This window comes from Vigna unguiculata, chromosome 1 (genome assembly GCF_037176805.1).
Source record: "Vigna unguiculata cultivar grain cowpea cultivar isolate G323 ecotype 2 chromosome 1, ASM3717680v1, whole genome shotgun sequence".
Classification (NCBI taxonomy): domain Eukaryota; kingdom Viridiplantae; phylum Streptophyta; class Magnoliopsida; order Fabales; family Fabaceae; genus Vigna; species Vigna unguiculata.
In genome coordinates this window covers 9,762,371-9,779,369 of record NC_140792.1, presented here as the reverse complement: position 1 = coordinate 9,779,369, position 16,999 = coordinate 9,762,371, and the positions used below count along the sequence as shown (strand labels likewise).

General features: G+C 32.4%; 1 non-coding gene and 2 pseudogenes across 1 annotated transcript; 2 read left to right on the top strand and 1 right to left on the bottom strand.

Annotated features, from left to right (window-relative positions):
• Positions 1–4,026: 4,026 nt before the first annotated feature.
• LOC114177053 (aspartic proteinase CDR1 pseudogene) lies at positions 4,027–5,457 on the top strand (annotated as a pseudogene).
• Positions 5,458–11,332: 5,875 nt separating this feature from the next.
• LOC114187999 (uncharacterized) lies at positions 11,333–16,755 on the top strand (annotated as a pseudogene).
• LOC114165643 (small nucleolar RNA R71) lies at positions 11,876–11,982 on the bottom strand. The gene has a single exon (XR_003599746.1). It is a non-coding gene; the product is annotated as a small nucleolar RNA R71 (small nucleolar RNA).
• Positions 16,756–16,999: the final 244 nt, after the last annotated feature.

The window sequence follows — 16,999 nt, the reverse complement described above, 5'->3', positions numbered from 1 at the left end:
ATAATTTTCTCTAATATAGGAAGAAATATTAATTAGGACGTCACAATTATGAGATCCATAATTCAGTTAGGAGGACAATATTTGATATTTTGTAAATTTTAATTTATTTGTAATGTTTTTATTTTAAGCAAACGGTTGTGGTTTTGAGATCCTTAAGTCTGGAGATAATTCAACTATAGATTTTAGTTTTTGGTGAAATTTTGAATTTGATGTAATGCATTGTTTACTTCGCATTGACCAATCTTAAAGGTTGTTTATGCTCAATGAGACATTTACAACTATAAACTTTCTCCATCTTTCACAACTAGACATTTTCCTTTATATGAGTAGGATTACAGTAGAGTAACAATAATCTCTTTACATAATCAATATTCAATATTCTCTAACACAAGATTAGTGTATCATTTCCTTCTTGGGAATATCTCACACGCACACGCACACACACACACACGCACGTACACATGCACACGTATACATGCGCACATACACGCGCACACACATACTCACATGCACTTACAATAAGTCATTTATGATGCAACACAAAAAATAAAGGTGTAGAACAAACCATTAAACCATAAATAAGTCATGGCTACTAACTAAGAACCATTATGCAACTCGCATGCGCACACAGATACGCTCACACACACACCCATACACACACATAAAATAAAGCATGACGAAAGGATTCAAATAAGTCATTTATGATGCAACACAAAATAAAGACGTAGAACAAACCCTTAAACCATAAACAAGTCATGGCTACTAACTAAGAACCTTTATGCAACTCTAACCCTACTTCCCATAGATCACCTAAGGTTCAACTATGCTTTGATATAGAAAATGCAACACCTTATATTAGCATACAAAGAACTACTAATACAAGTAGCTATATCTAATCATACAAATTTATTACTCTTGATACTAAGAGTCCTAGGATGGATTCAAATCTTCAAAGATGTGAGAGGAGAGGTTAGAATCTTAGACAGAAGATAAGGAGGTTTAGAGAAAATGTTTTAGATAAATGAAATCTTTTATAAAATAAAACTCGCTTAAATAAAATTATATTTATTGTATTGAATTTTTAATAACAAAACTCTTTGCTAGTCTTCGAAAACTTTACAATTATACTTCATTTTTTTTCACTATTTTAATTTTATAATTCTTAATTATTTAATTTAATTTTCATATAAAATAAATATATAAAACTTATTTTTTATAATGTATAAAACTATCATTTAATTTATGGAGATTTATTTTTGACTTAGATTGCTGCATTTAAAATACTACGATACAATAATTCAATTTATATAATTCTTTTTACAATATAATACACATATTTATATATAACGTAGAATATAATTCTTTTTATAATTTAGGTTAAAATATTTTTTGGTCTCAATTTTTGTAAAGTTTTGTCAAATAAGTCCTAATTTTGGTTTTGTGTTCAAATAGGTCCTAATTTTCTTCAATTTTGTTCAATTGGGTCCTTTTTTGCTAACACCATTTAAATCATTAACGGCCATGAACAATGACCGTCATGTGTCACTTCGTGGTTTTTTTTATTTTTTTGATTTTATTTTTTTGAATTTTTTTGAATTTTTAATTTTTTTTAAATGTCCACATGTCAACCCAACAACATGCCACATGTCAAAGTCAATGTTCTATATTCAATTTGGTCCTTATATTTATTATTTTTATTCAATTTATTCCTAATTTTTGTTAACATAAATCAAATTGGTCCCTCTCCAAATTGAAACCAAATTTAATTTTTATATTAAAATTCACATTTTTAATTAAATATTTTTATATAATATATTAAAATTTACATCATTATAACTTTGATATAAAAATTAAATTTGGTTCCAATTTGGAGAGGGACAAATTTGATTCATGTTAACAAAAATTAGAACTAAATTGAACAAAAATAACAAATATATGGAATATAGAATATTGATTTTGACACGTGGCATGCTATTGGGTTGACGTGTGGACATTTAAAAAAGTTTAAAAGAATTTTTAAAAATAATAAAAAAATTAAAAAAAAAATCACGAAGTGACACGTGATCGCCAGTGTTCATGACCGTTAATAATTTAAATGATGTTAGCAAAAAACAAAATATAATTCAAAATTGACAAAACCAAAATTAGGATTTATTTGACAAAACTTTACGAAAATTGGGATTAAAAAAGTATTTTAACCTATAATTTAAAACTCTCTTAATAATTATACACATAAAATTTAATTCACAGTTATAAAAGTATGGAAATTTATCGTATAATTAAAATTATTATTTTTTAATAAAATTATATATGAATAAAATATATAGAAAAATAATTCATATAAAAATTTAATAAAATAAATAATTAATTTAAACTAACATTAATATATATATATATATATATATATATATATATATATATATATATATATATATATATATTCAAACTAACATTAATATATATTTTTATGTTTTTATTGTAATTTTTTTTTATCAATTAACTTGTATAATTTGTAAATTGTAATTATATTTTATAAACTTAAATTAGTAATACATCATACTCAATTCATCAATTTAAAAATAATGTAATCATTATAAATAAACTTGTTTCTGAGAAGAAAAACAAATTCTCAAGATGTTCTAACTACAAATACAAACTTTAAATTAATGATCTGAACACCCTCATCACCATAAAAGAGTAGAGAATAAGCTAGAGCTACTTATATCCACATGCAATACCCTCAAATGTCTCAATTAATCAATTTATTGTTCTTCACACTTTGAGTCTTAGGATGGACTCGAATCTTCAAAGAGGTGGGTGAGAGAAGAGGGTAGAATCTTAGAGAAAAGGTTTAGAGCAAAGGTTTTATATAAATAAAAGCTTTTATAAAATAAAACTCGCTTAAATGAAATTATATTTATTGTATTGAATTTTTAATAACAAAATATACGAGGATTGAAATTTATTGCATAATTAAAGTTATTAATTTTTAATAAGTTATATATGAATAATATATAGATAAATAATTCATATAATAAGTTAATAAAATAAATAATTAATTTAAACTAACATTAATATATATTTATTCAAACTAACATTAATATATACTTTTATGTTGTAATTGTAATGTTTTTTTATCAATTAACTATTATATAATTTATAAATTGTAATTATACTTTTACTAGCGTAAACACATAAACACAGGCGCGATCGCACTGTGTGTATCCATTTCTTAAATATGCTTGATATTATAATATTGTAATGTTATTAAGTTAATATATAAATTAAAATTATATTTATTAAAAATAAAGTGAAATATATCAGAACAGATGAAAGAATAATCATTGAAAAATAAATAAGAAGAGAAGAAACAAAAATAGCCGATTTTATAAAAAACTTTTAAAAGTAACGGTCAATTTTAAAAAATTTAAAAAATTATTATATTTAAAGGGTAAAATTGGTATTATGAAACGTGGATAAAAAAGAAGAATCTCCTTTATTGTTATAGAATAGATAGATAAACTGAAATTAATATAATACATATATTATAATTTTGAAAAATCCTGTGAATGGAAGAGGTGTAATTGCTAGTAAGTATACAAATCCATATGCCTAACCATAAATAAAAGAAAACAAGGATATATAGCCCTTTCTTTTTGGAGAATCCAAAACCATATAACCTTTGGAGACTGAAAACGATGCATCTTACATGATATTATTGAAAAGTTTGTTCATTGTTCGTCCCCATGTGGACACCGAAAACCATTTCGCATAATCATCAAACAATTTCTCATTTGGTCTCTTGGCTGAGACAGAAAACCATTCTTTGCACAAGTTGACCCCAACCAGAGATCGAGAAATAAATATCTGTTTTTGATTACCGTTAGGAACCTACCAAACAGACATTTACACTTTCCAAAGGAACCAAGTGTCATCCAAGTGTTCTTCAAACATGCAAAAATCAGAAATCTATTAATAGAGCCACACCAACATGCTCCCTCCCCCATCCTTCACTTTTCAATCACTATGATTCCTTCTCTGTTCTTCTGCTTAGCCTTCTTCTCCGTTTCTTCTCTTTCCTCTGCAGAAGCCAATGAAAGCCCTAATGGCTTCACCGTCGACCTTATCCACCGTGACTCACCGGTCTCACCCTTCTACAACCCTTCCCTCACCCCATCACAGCGCATCATAAACGCTGCCCTACGCTCAAATTCTCGACTAAACCGGGTTTATCACCACTTCCTAGATCAAACCAACAAGCCACCCCAATCAGTTTTGATCCCCGACAAGGGTGAATACCTCATGAAATTTTACATCGGAACTCCTCCGGTTGAAAGGCTTGCGATTGCAGACACAGGAAGTGATCTCATCTGGGTGCAATGTTCCCCTTGTGCGAGTTGTTTCCCCCAAGACACCCCATTGTTTAAACCACTCCAATCTTCCACGTTCGTGGGTACCTCATGTGGCTCACATCCATGCACGTTACTCACCTCTAGTCACAGTCAATGTGGAAACTCCGGTGAATGCGTCTACGCGTACCAATACGGTGACAGTTCATTCACTGCAGGGCTTTTGAGTACCGAAACCCTAACTTTCGATGATTCACAAGGTGGAGCACAAACAGTTGCTTTTCCTAACACCATCTTCGGATGTGGATTGTACAACAACTTCACTGTTTATTCCAGCACAAAACTCACTGGTCTAGTGGGTCTCGGAGCTGGACCGTTGTCGCTGGTTTCACAAATTGGCGACCAAATCGGTCGCAAATTCTCCTACTGTTTGCTTCCTTTCAGTTCAACCTCCACCAGCAAGTTGAGATTCGGGAACGAAGCAACAATAACGGGAAACGGGGTCGTGTCCACTCCGATGATAATCAAACCGTCGTTACCCACCTTTTACTTTCTCAACCTTGAAGCCGTCACCATTGCACAGAAGACGGTGCCGACGGGCGGCACTGACGGCAACGTGATCATTGATTCCGGCACGGTGTTGACGTATCTGGAACCAACCTTTTTCAACACATTCGCGGCTTGGTTGCAAGAAGCCCTTGGCGTTGAACTGGTGCAAGAAGATGTTCCCTCCCCGCTAAACTTCTGTTTTCCATACAGTGAAAACTTAGCTATTCCTGAAATTGCCTTTCAGTTCACCGGAGCTACTGTTCCGCTGAAACCTGTAAACCTGTTTATTAACGTCCAAGAACGGAACATGCTTTGCTTGACGATAGTGCCAAGCACAATCACCGGAATTTCCATCATTGGAAGTTTTTCACAGTTTAATTTTCATGTGGAGTATGATCTTGAAGGAAAGAAAGTTTCTTTTCATCCTACTGATTGCAGTAAAGATTAAAATATAATTATATATATTTGTTTTTACTAGGTTTGTTTGGCTCAAGTGTCTGATGTGAAGTATGACACTGTCAAAAGTTGAGATGTTTGTCTAATGTGTGTGTAAAAGAAAGAAGAGAAAATAGGCTATGGTTTCTTTTCTATAATAAGAACCGATCAGGTGCTGGAGTGGGTATTTTGTTTGGTGAGATTGGTATGCTTGTACTTCATGTAATGCTCGAAATATCCTAGAATGTAGGCTTTGGTTATGATATTGTTATCCTTGAATAAAATAATAAATTAAGATTTTTAAGTATCATAATTTGATTTTTAATTTTTTTTTATACTTTTAGTGTTTATTTTAAGGATTTCATTGTACCCTTGAGAACTTTGGATTTTAAGTAAGCTTGAGACTAAAACTGATTCAATGTTTCGTTATAATTATAAATAATGAGAACTTTAATGTATTAATATTTAATATATATATATATATATATATATATATATATATATATATATATTCCATAATTATATATTTTATTACGTCTATAAATACAAACAAATGAATATTAAGGTTTCATCATATTATAAAAAAAATGATTTTTTTTTTTCATTTTAAATGTTAACACGAAATTTAAAAATTTAGAAGCAATTGAGGAGAATTCAATAAGATGAATTAAAAGCATCGGAAAATACCATGTCTCTCATTTTTTAATCTTATCGTTTACTCTTTGAAGTGTAAGTTATTGATTCTTTCAAAAGAAAAAATAATGTTACATTAATCAATGATCCACTATGTTAAAGATTAAATGATGGATAGCAAAAATTGAGAGTCTTAGTATCATTGTCCAAAAACATTATCAAAAATAATTTTACACCTTATAAGTTGAGTGAAGAGAAATGGGTCTCTCTAGTTATTGATAAGCTACAGGACCCTTACTCTTAAAGGTCGGTCTCGTGCGAATGGGTTTAAGAAAATATTATGCTAACCTTTTAAATTTCATAAAATATTGTTTTAGTCCTTAAATATTAAATATGAAGAAATAATGTTTTTACAAAACCATTTTAGTTCCTCAAATTTAGGGTTCATTTAATAAAATGATTTTTTTTTTCAATTTCAAGGGCTAAAATAAACTTTTCAAGTTTTGAGACCAACAGTAAAATTATCCTACATTTTAGGATGTAAAAACATAATTACATTCTAAATTTGATCTCATCCTCCTAAAAATCTTACTACACATTAGTCTTAACCATTATTAATATCGAGTCTTTTCATAATGAAGATGAGATCGTTTATAAAAAAACATTTAGTGAAAACCAAATCATATACTATTTCATTATTAATTCTTGAGTTACGCCAATTCTTCTTTTAGAACTCTTAAAATGTTCCACTAATCAACAACTTTGTCACAATGAATACATTTGGTGACACGACTTGGATCTACCTTTAGTTGTTTTATTGCTTTAGTCTATTCCACCAAAGTTGGAAACTCCTTGATCCTCTTTAGTATAATGACTCTCTTCAATTCATGCCTCAGCCCCCTTTCAAACTTTTGGCACCTCCAATCCTCGGTCATGGCTTGAGAGTATAAATGGGTCAGATACTCAAACCGATCTATGTAAGCTTGTATTGACGTTCTTCACTGTTGTAGTGTCATAAATTGTGTTTCCCGCTCACACTTAGCATTGTCAAGGAAATATTTCTCCAGAATTATCGCTTTAAAGTTAACCTAGTTGATGGCTTCACCACGAGCTTGCATTTGTAGTTGCATGCCACCCCACCAATATTCAATGTCACCTATTAGCAAAAAAGGTGCATAAGTGAGCTTTTCTCATCAGGACAAGTAATGACCTTGAAAATCTTCTCAGTCTTTCTAACCCAAGAATCTGATTCATCCATATTAGCCTTTCCGTAAAAGTTAGAAGGATTATGCCTCATGAAGTTATCCATGCTAGGTACATGAGCCACAAGTTGCGATTGCATCGCATCGACCATCCAATGACTATCTTGTGCAATGACATCACCAGAGGTGTTGGGATTATCCTGTCTATGTGCCATTTCCAAACTATACACATCAACTTCAAACAACAATTATAAACAAAATAATTCAACCAATTCTACAAATCAAGAGACTCCTTAAAAGAAACTCTACAAAGATTTATAATAAACATAATATCAATCAGAGTTTCACAATAGAAACAAAATGAGCTTACTCCCCAAGGCGGTAATAACCTTTGAAAACAAAATCTTTGAAACCAAATGTAACATCTCGTCCAAATGTTATTTGGTACAGTTTTAATTCAATTATAATTCTTTCATACACATATGATACCATCCCATTAACATGGGAAAAATTTAAAACTTTACATTCACAATACCTACCAATTCCATTCAAATAAAAATCTGTGCAAAAATATTTATAAATTAATCTCAATGGTTAATATTATAAAATTCAAACCATAAAAAAAATCGAAAACTCAACTTTAAACAATTTCAAAAATCTCTTAGAAAAGTTATCCAAATAAAATCTCAAAGATTTTCCCAACGCATCTCTCCTCATCTAAGCATCACCAATGGCACCTGTATCGTCCACTGCTGGTAAGTGCAAAAAATGAGTAATTTTCATATGAAATGAGGGCACTTATGTTCTTAATTTGTGTTTATATCATGATTGATTCTCCTTAAATCAAGAAAAGAATGAGTTTCAATCACATGCTTCAAAGTTTGGACTTAAAGAAATCACTTGATCCCTATTTTGTGTAATTTTCAGGTAAATTATAATAGAATGAGGAAGAACAGAAGAAGAGTGAGAGGAGAAATGAAGAAATAGAAAAGAAACTCTGCAGGGTCGCTCAAACCAAAGAAATCTCGCCCAAGCGAGAGCTTGGGCCACCAATTTCGCCTAAGCGAAGAAGGACTTCGCCTAAGCGAGAGCTTGTGCAGTGGAGACCATCTCTTGTCACCATTCTCGCCCAAGCGAGATCTAATGCTGCCAATCACGCCTAAGCGAGACCCTTTCTTCAGGTCGAAGAACTCTTGCTCGCCTAAGCGAGATCTTGGCTTCAGCACGTCTTGCCCAAAAGAGAGGCTTTCTTTAGCTTGGAGTATTCTGTCTCGCTCAAGCGAGACTCAGGTACCTTGAGCGAGACCTTCGTGGAGTATAAATACTCCGTGTATCAGAAAGTGAAAGGGAGCTGGGGAATTTGGAGAAGAATCCTTGTTGCAGAACTGCATCCACGAGCAAACACAGATCATATTTCTTCTTCTTCTTCTTTAGTTCTTAGTAGAGATGACAAATAAACCTGTCCCCGTGGGTAAAGCCCGAATCCGTCCTTGTTTTGACGAAGAATCCCCGCATTGACTGGGTATGGGTATGAGTATGGGGAATCCCCGACTTTTTCAATTGGGTATGAGGATGGGTATGGGGATGCACATATCCCCGCCATAATACCCGTCCCCGTGTAAATTATTAAAATATTATCAATTAATTAAGTAACCATATATATATATATATATTATTTTTTATTTCTTCTAATTATTTGGTTTGTCATGAAACTCATTCCCATCTCAATTATATTTTTTATCTTATCATAATCTTTATGTAATTATGTTAAAAAGATGTATGTCAATTAAAAAATTTTATGTCTCACATTTGAATATTTCTATTTTTTTAATATTTTTATTTATTGTATATTTTCCTTTCACATAAGAATGTTTAATACTCTCAATTTAAGTATTTAACAGCACAAACCTTTCGTTTATTAGGTAATATAAAAATAAATTCTTTACTTATTATTATTATTATTATTATTATTATTATTATTATTAGTTTTTGTTTCATTTGAAGAACTCTTTTATTTCACTAAAACAATTTTTGTTATTTCTCAACCACTGAGTATATATGTTGATATTTGAAAAGTTTTCTTAGATCTCTAAGTTATTTTTTAACTTATCATACCCTTAATTATACATTTGTTTTTCTTTTGTACGATTTTTTTCAATAGTCTCTCAAATTTTTTGTAAACATTTGTTAATTTTTTAATATTTTTATTTCTTGTTTATTTTCATTATGTAGAATACTATTTCAATATATTTTATCTAATTATTTTTTATTTTCTAAAACTCATTATCAATCATACTATAATTTTTTCACTATAATTGTATAAATAACTTTTATTTACTACAATATAAAAATTTATTGTAATTGTCATGAATATTTTTTATCACCATCCAACATAATTGAAGTTCAAAATATACAAGATCTATGTTAAAATTTTATTATTATGATTATTATTTGTTCTTTGTATCATTTTGATCAAGTAATGTATTATAACTTTTATTAGTGTATAAAAAAGAGATTCATTAGAATTTAAAAGATTGAAGTAAACAAACATTTAAAATATATTTTAATTTGAATATTTGTTTTCCTTTTATATTTTTAAAAAAATATTTTTAAATTTTATCAACCAAGTTTCATTAATGTTTGCAAATTTAATAAATGTGTTGGTTCTCATGAAATTTTATTTATAATCTAAATTGTAAACAATTATAATTTATTTTAAAATTTTATTATGATTATTATTTGTTCTATGTATCATTTTGATGAGATGATGTATTATAACTTTTATTAGTGTATAAAAAAGAGATTTGTTACAATTTAAAAGATTGAAGTAAACAAACATTTAAAATATATTTTAATTTGAATATTTGTTTTTCTTTCATATTTTTTAAAAAAATATTTTTAAATTTTATCAACTATGTTTTATTAATATTTACAAATTTAATAATTGTTTTGGTTTTCATGAAATTTTATTTGGTATTATAATTTAAAATGTAAACAATTATTATTTATTTTAAAGTATTTGATATGGAAGAACCAACTATCCTTGTAATATTGAATATTTGATAATATTATGCTTCCTTTATCATAATTTTTTATTATTTTATAAAAATTAATTAAAATTAATATTGAAGTAGTAAGAAAATGGGTATGGGTATGGGTACGAGATTATACCCGTTACTTGGTGGGGATGGGGATGAGACAAAAGTTTGATACCCGTTGGGTTTGGGTATGGGGATGAGGATGAATTTTTTTACGGGGATGGGTATGGGATAGCGAAACCCGTGCCCGCCCCACCCTGTTGCCATCCCTAGTTCTTAGGTTTTGATGGCTGCATGAGTGGCTAATTTTATCCTTTGGGATTGAATGTAATCTACTCAAACTTGGATGTAATCTGATGATATATATATATATATATATATATATATATATATATATAGCATTTATGTTCTACTCAATAGTTCTTAATGTTTGATTCTATCTGATCAATAGATGTTTTGATATTGATTTTTAGATTTGACTGGGAAGTATTTCTGAAAATCTGATTTGAACAATGATACTTGATATACTGTGATGCTAGGAATAGATCTCAATATATCAATTGCTTTTAACACTCGACCGTAATGCTAGATAGTTTGTTGAATATGTGAGGAATCAATATTCAAGGAACTAATCTTATGCATTTTATACGCGAGGGATCGGTATAAATGATTTTGAGTGTGCATCAATATTGGTATTTTCAGATGTTATATATTATATTCATCCAGATTACAGACAAGGGAGATAGATGAAATTCAATCCCAATTTCTTTTACTGAATTTTCATCTAATTTTCTGCTTTTATTGTATTCTGTTTATGCAATTTAATTTAACTACCCATGATCTATCAAATTAAAATTTTTGTATATATATGCTGATCGAGATAATTATTTATTTCAACTAACTTCGTTCCTCGTGGGTTCGACACTCTTACTAAAAAATCATTATACTGCAGTTGACTTTTGGTACGCTTGCCAAGAGACCAACAAGTATTTTTGGCGTCGTTGCCGGGGAACGGTGTTTTTGTAAAATTTTTAGTTATCTCATCCAACTTTGTGTATAGTTTCTTAATTAGATAGCTTATTCAAATTTTCCTTTGTACTAATCCTTGCTTGAGCTGTTTTGATTTATGCTCTTAAGAGGTCAGGTTCCTGAAGATCGATTAGCATTTGACCCGGAGATAAAAAAGACAACTAGAAGGAACAGAGGAAAAAACAAGAAGAAGCAAGGAAAGACAAGGGAAGAATCTTCCAATACTTCCATCACACCTCAATCAGAAAACATGGAGAATCAAAGACCAGCTCCAACCAGAAAGACACTTGGAGATTATGCTATGCACCAAGGGCCAAGATATTTTTCTAGCATAGCAATACCACCCACCACCAAAACTTTGGAGATGAAGCCAACTTTCCTCAGCTTAATTAGTTCTCATCAATTCTCTGGAATGGATAATGAAGATCCATATACTCATCTCTCTACATTCTATGAATTGATAGGAACCATGGGCTTTCAAGAAGGAGATCTTGAGCATGTATACATGTGTTTGTTTCCTTTTTCTTTGGCAGGTAAAGCAAAGGAATGGCTTAAGTCACATCCAAACCATAGTTTGAACAGTTGGAAGGATGTTGAGGAGAAATTCTTGAATAGATTCTTTCCACCATCTCGCTACATCAAAGCCAAAGCTGATATTTCAACGTATAGGCAAGGACCATATGAGCCATTCTGTGAAGCTTGGGACCGATTCAATTCTTTATTGAGAAAATGCCCAAATCACGGATTTGAAGATATTGCTTAGCTGAACATATTCTGTAACGGTCTGAGGCCTGATACCAAGATGATATTAGATGCAGCAGCAGGTGGAACAATGATGAGTGTAGATGTGGAGCAAGCAATAAGAATCATTGAGGCATTAGCATCCACAGATCATCAAGCTCAGCATAATAGGCAAACTGTTCAGAGCAAAGGAGTGCTTGATCTTAGTACTACATATGCAATCTTAGCTTAAAATAAAATTCTGACTCAACAGATTGAAGCACTAACGAAGCAGATGTCTAAATTACCAGAGCAGTTGCAAGTTGTGCAATCTTCTTCCAGTCAACAACCTATGAGATGTGACTTTTGTGGAGGCAATCATCCAAATGGTCATTGTTCTTATCAGAGCAGCTCACAAGGAGAAGTTCAATATGTGAGTAACCAAGGAAGACCAGGAAATTTCTCCAACAATAATAACTTTTCACAAGGGTGGAGAAATAATCAAAGTCAGAATTTTGGATGGAAGCAAGATGCTGGTCCTTCAAACAGACAACCTCCTTATCAACAACAACAATAACATTATCCTTCGGTGTATGATAGAACAACTAAACTGGAGGATACTCTAGAAAAGTGTATGCAAGCTTCTTTGACTAATAAAAAAAATACAGAAGCTTCAATCAGGAATCTTGGAACACAGGTTGGACAGTTGGCAAAACAATTATCACATCAGCATGCAGGTCAATTTTCAGCCAACACGCATACTAATCCCAAGGAGCATTGTAAATCTATTACCACCAGAAGTGATAAAATTGTGGGAAGAGGGATTGGAGACAACCTGGGTGTAGAGGAGGAAGTTTTGGAGGGAAAAAAGAGAGAAAATGAAAAAAAAAATGAGTGTGAAGGAGAGGAAGAACAAAATAAAAGAGAGTTTGTAAATAAAAGAGAAGAAAAAGAAGAAAAAAATATAAGTGAGGAGAAAAAGAAGGAGAAGGGTGAGAAACAGGTACCTCAATTGAAGAGCCTTCCATACCCTCAAACTCCTTCCAAAAAAGACAAGGAAAGGCAGTTTTCAAGATTCATGGACATTTTCAAGCGACTGCAGATTAACATCCCTTTTGTGGAGGCTATGGAGCAGATGCCGACATATGCAAAATTCATGAAAGAGCTCCTAACAAAAAAAAGAAGATTTTCTGAAGAGACAGTGGAGGTTGAAGCAGGGTGCAATGCTATAATTCAGAAATCATTACCTCAAAAATCCAAGGACCTTTGGAGCTTCACAATTCTAGTTACAATCGGAACATTGCCAGTAGGAAAAGCATTGTTTGATTTGGGTGCCAGTATAAATTTGATGCCTTTGTCTATGCTACGAAGAATAGGAGATCTAGAGGTAAGGCCTACACGAATGATATTACAACTATTTGACAGATCCATGAAGTATCCCTATGGTGTGGTAGAGGATGTCTTAGTTAAGGTTGACAAATTCATGTTCCCAGTTGATTTTGTAGTAATGGATATTGAGGAAGACATTGAAGTTCCTCTAATATTGGGAAGACCTTTCATGAAGACGGCCAAGGTCATTATTGACATTGATGATGGCAAACTGAAGGTCAGGGTGCAAGATGATGAAGTCAACTTTAATGTATTTGAAGCAATGCATCACCCGAAGGATAAGCAACAATGCTTCAGGATGGATGTGATAGATGAAATATTTCTATCATCCAGGAAGCAATTGACAAAGGCAAGCCCATTGGAAAAAAGCTTTGATTGGTGCTTGTGATGATCTGGAGGAAGATGAAGAAAAAAATGTTGATGAATACTTGACACATCTGAATTCAGCAAAAGAAATTGCATCAAATGATATACAACTTGAGAAATTGCAACAAGAAAATAGAACTGAAAGTCAGAAGCTAGAGCTAAAGGTATTACCTCCTCATTTAAAATATGTTTTTCTTGTAGATGGAGGTAACAAACCAGTGGTGATCAGTAGTGCTTTAACAACTTCTGAAGAGGAAAAGCTGATTTCAGTTCTTAAAGCCAATGAGGGTGCAATATGTTGGACTCTATCTGATCTCAAAGGAATTAGTCCATCCTACTGTATGCACAAAATTCACATGGAGCAAGATTACAAGCCTGTAGCACAGCCTCAACAGCGATTGAATCCAACCATGAAAGAGGTGGTCAAGAAATAAGTAATGAAGTTACTTGATGCAAGTATGATCTATCCAATCTCTGACAGTGCTTGGGTCAGCCCGGTCCAGGTAGTTCCAAAAAGGGAGGTATGATTGTTGTTTGTAATGACAAAAATGAATTAATTCCTATTAGAACAGTCACAGGTTGGAGAATGTGTATAAATTATAGAAAACTAAATCAGGCCACTAGGAAAGATCATTTTCCTTTACCTTTCATGGATCAAATGCTAAAAAGGTTAGCAGGGCAAACATTCTATTGTTTTATGGATGGATATTCTGGTTATAATCAAATTACAGTAGATCCAGAAGACCAAGAAAAAATTGCTTTTACTTGTCCCTTTGGTGTGTTTTCTTACAGGAAAATTTCGTTTGGATTGTGTAACGCACCAATAACCTTTCAACGATGCATGCTTGCAATTTTCTCTGACTTGGTGGAAAAATACATAGAAGTCTTTATGGATGACTTCTTTGTATTTGGTGCTTCATTTGATCAATGCCTGAAAAACTTAAACACCGTACTGAAGCGGTGTGTTGATACCAATCTAGTTTTGAACTGGGAAAAGTGCCATTTTATGGTAATTGAAGGTGTGGTGTTGGGCCACAAAATCTCTGCTAAAGGTATTGAAGTTGACAAAGCTAAAGTGGAGATCATTGAAAAGCTGCCACCACCCAAAAATGTGAAGGGTATCAGGAGTTTTCTAGGCCATGCTGGGTTCTACAGACGATTCATCAAAGATTTCTCCAGAATTGCCAAACCACTCAACAATCTGCTCAACAAGGATACACCTTTTAATTTTGATGTTGAATGTTTGCATGCATTTGAATTCTTAAAACAGAAATTGGTTTCAGCTCCTGTGATAATTGCTCCTGATTGGAATTTAGGTTTTGAGTTAATGTGTGATGCAAGTGACTATGCCATAGGAGCAGTTTTAGGACAGAGAAAATCCAAGGTTTTCCATGTTATACACTGTGCTAGCAAAGTCCTTAATGAAGCTCAAATTAATTATGCAACAACTGAAAAGGAATTTCTTGCTATAGTTTATGCATTAGAAAAATTTAGAGCATATTTGATTGGTTCATCTGTCACTGTATATACTGATCATGATGCAATTAAATATTTGTTAACCAAATCTGATTCAAAACCAAGACTAATTAGATGGATCTTATTGTTGCAGGAATTTGATTTGGTGATCAAAGACAAAAAGGGAAGTGAAAACTTTGTAGCTGATCATTTGTCTAGATTGGTGAATACTGAGGTGACCAACACTCAATCAGAGGTGCAAGAGGAGTTTCCTGATGAAAAATTGATGATGGTGCAAGAAAGGCCATGGTTTGCTGACATGGCCAATTTCAAAGCTGCAGGGGTCATACATGAAGATTTTAATTGGCATCAGAAGAAGAAAATCTTGAGAGATGCAACAATATGTGTGGGATGATCCTCATTTGTTCAAAATTGGAGTTGATCAATTGTTAAGAAGGTGTGTATCCAATAATGAGGCAAAGAGCATTTTGTGGCACTGTCATAGTTCCCCATATGGAGGGCATTTTAATGGAGAGAGGATAGCTGCAAAAGTCCTCCAAATCTGGATTTTACTGACCCATCCTATTCAAAGACGCACACAAATATGTGCAACACTGCAATAGCTGTCAGAGAATAGGGGGAATCTCAAAAAGACATGAAATGCCACTGAATATCATTTTAGAGGTTGAAGCCTTTGATTGTGAGGGAATCGATTTTATGGGACCATTGTCATCTTCTTTCTCAAATGAATACATTTTGGTGGCAGTTGATTATGTGACAAAGTGGGTGGAAGCAGTAGCAACTCCTAAGGCTGATGCCAAAACCGTAATGAAATTCCTCAAGCGGAACATCTTTTGTAGGTTTGGTACACCAAGAGTGTTGATTAGTGATGGTGGTTCACACTTTTGCAATGCTCAACTTCATAAATGTTTGGAACATTATGGAGTGCGGCATAAAATTGCATCACCTTATCATCCACAGACCAATGGATAAGCGGAGGTGTCAAATATGGAAATCAAGTGTATTTTAGAGAAGACAGTGGCATCTTCAAGAAAAGATTGGTCAATGAAATTGGATGACGCACTCTAGGCCTACAGAACTGCTTATAAGTCTCCCACAGGTTTATCCCCATTCCAGCTGGTATATGGTAAGTCATGTCACTTACCGGTTGAATTGGAACACAAGGCATTCTGGGCCTTGAAATTCTTGAATTTTGATCCAAAGGCAGCAGGAGAAAAGAGAAAATTATAGTTGCAAGAATTGGAAGAAATGAGACTCAACGCTTATGAGTCCTCTAAGCTCTACAAGGGAAATATGAAAGCTTATCATGACAAGAAAATTCTCAAAAGAGAATTTTATCCTGGCCAATCAGTGTTATTGTTCAATTCCAGGTTGACATTATTCCCTGGAAAGCTAAAATCAAAGTGGTCAGGACCATTTCTTGTCAAAGATGTGAAACCCTATGGAGCCATTGAGTTAGAGGATCCTGAATAACAAAAAAGTTGGGTTGTAAATGGGCAAAGGTTGAAGCCCTATCTTGGTGGTAAGATTGATAGGCTCGCCATAATCATTCAACTGGATGAACCTTAATGAAATATGTATCAGGCTCGTGACGTTAAACAAGCGCTTCCTGGGAGGCAACCCAGTATTTTAATTATGTTCTTGCACTTCAAATTCATCTTGTGTGATTAAATGTGTTTGTGTATGTAATTATATGTTTGTGTTTATAGTTCTATGTAAAAAGGTGAGTTTTTAGCATCCAATCATCTCAATAAGGCAAACCATGCACTTTTGGTGTTTTCAAACAAAACTGGTATTTTAAGCATGGGAATGA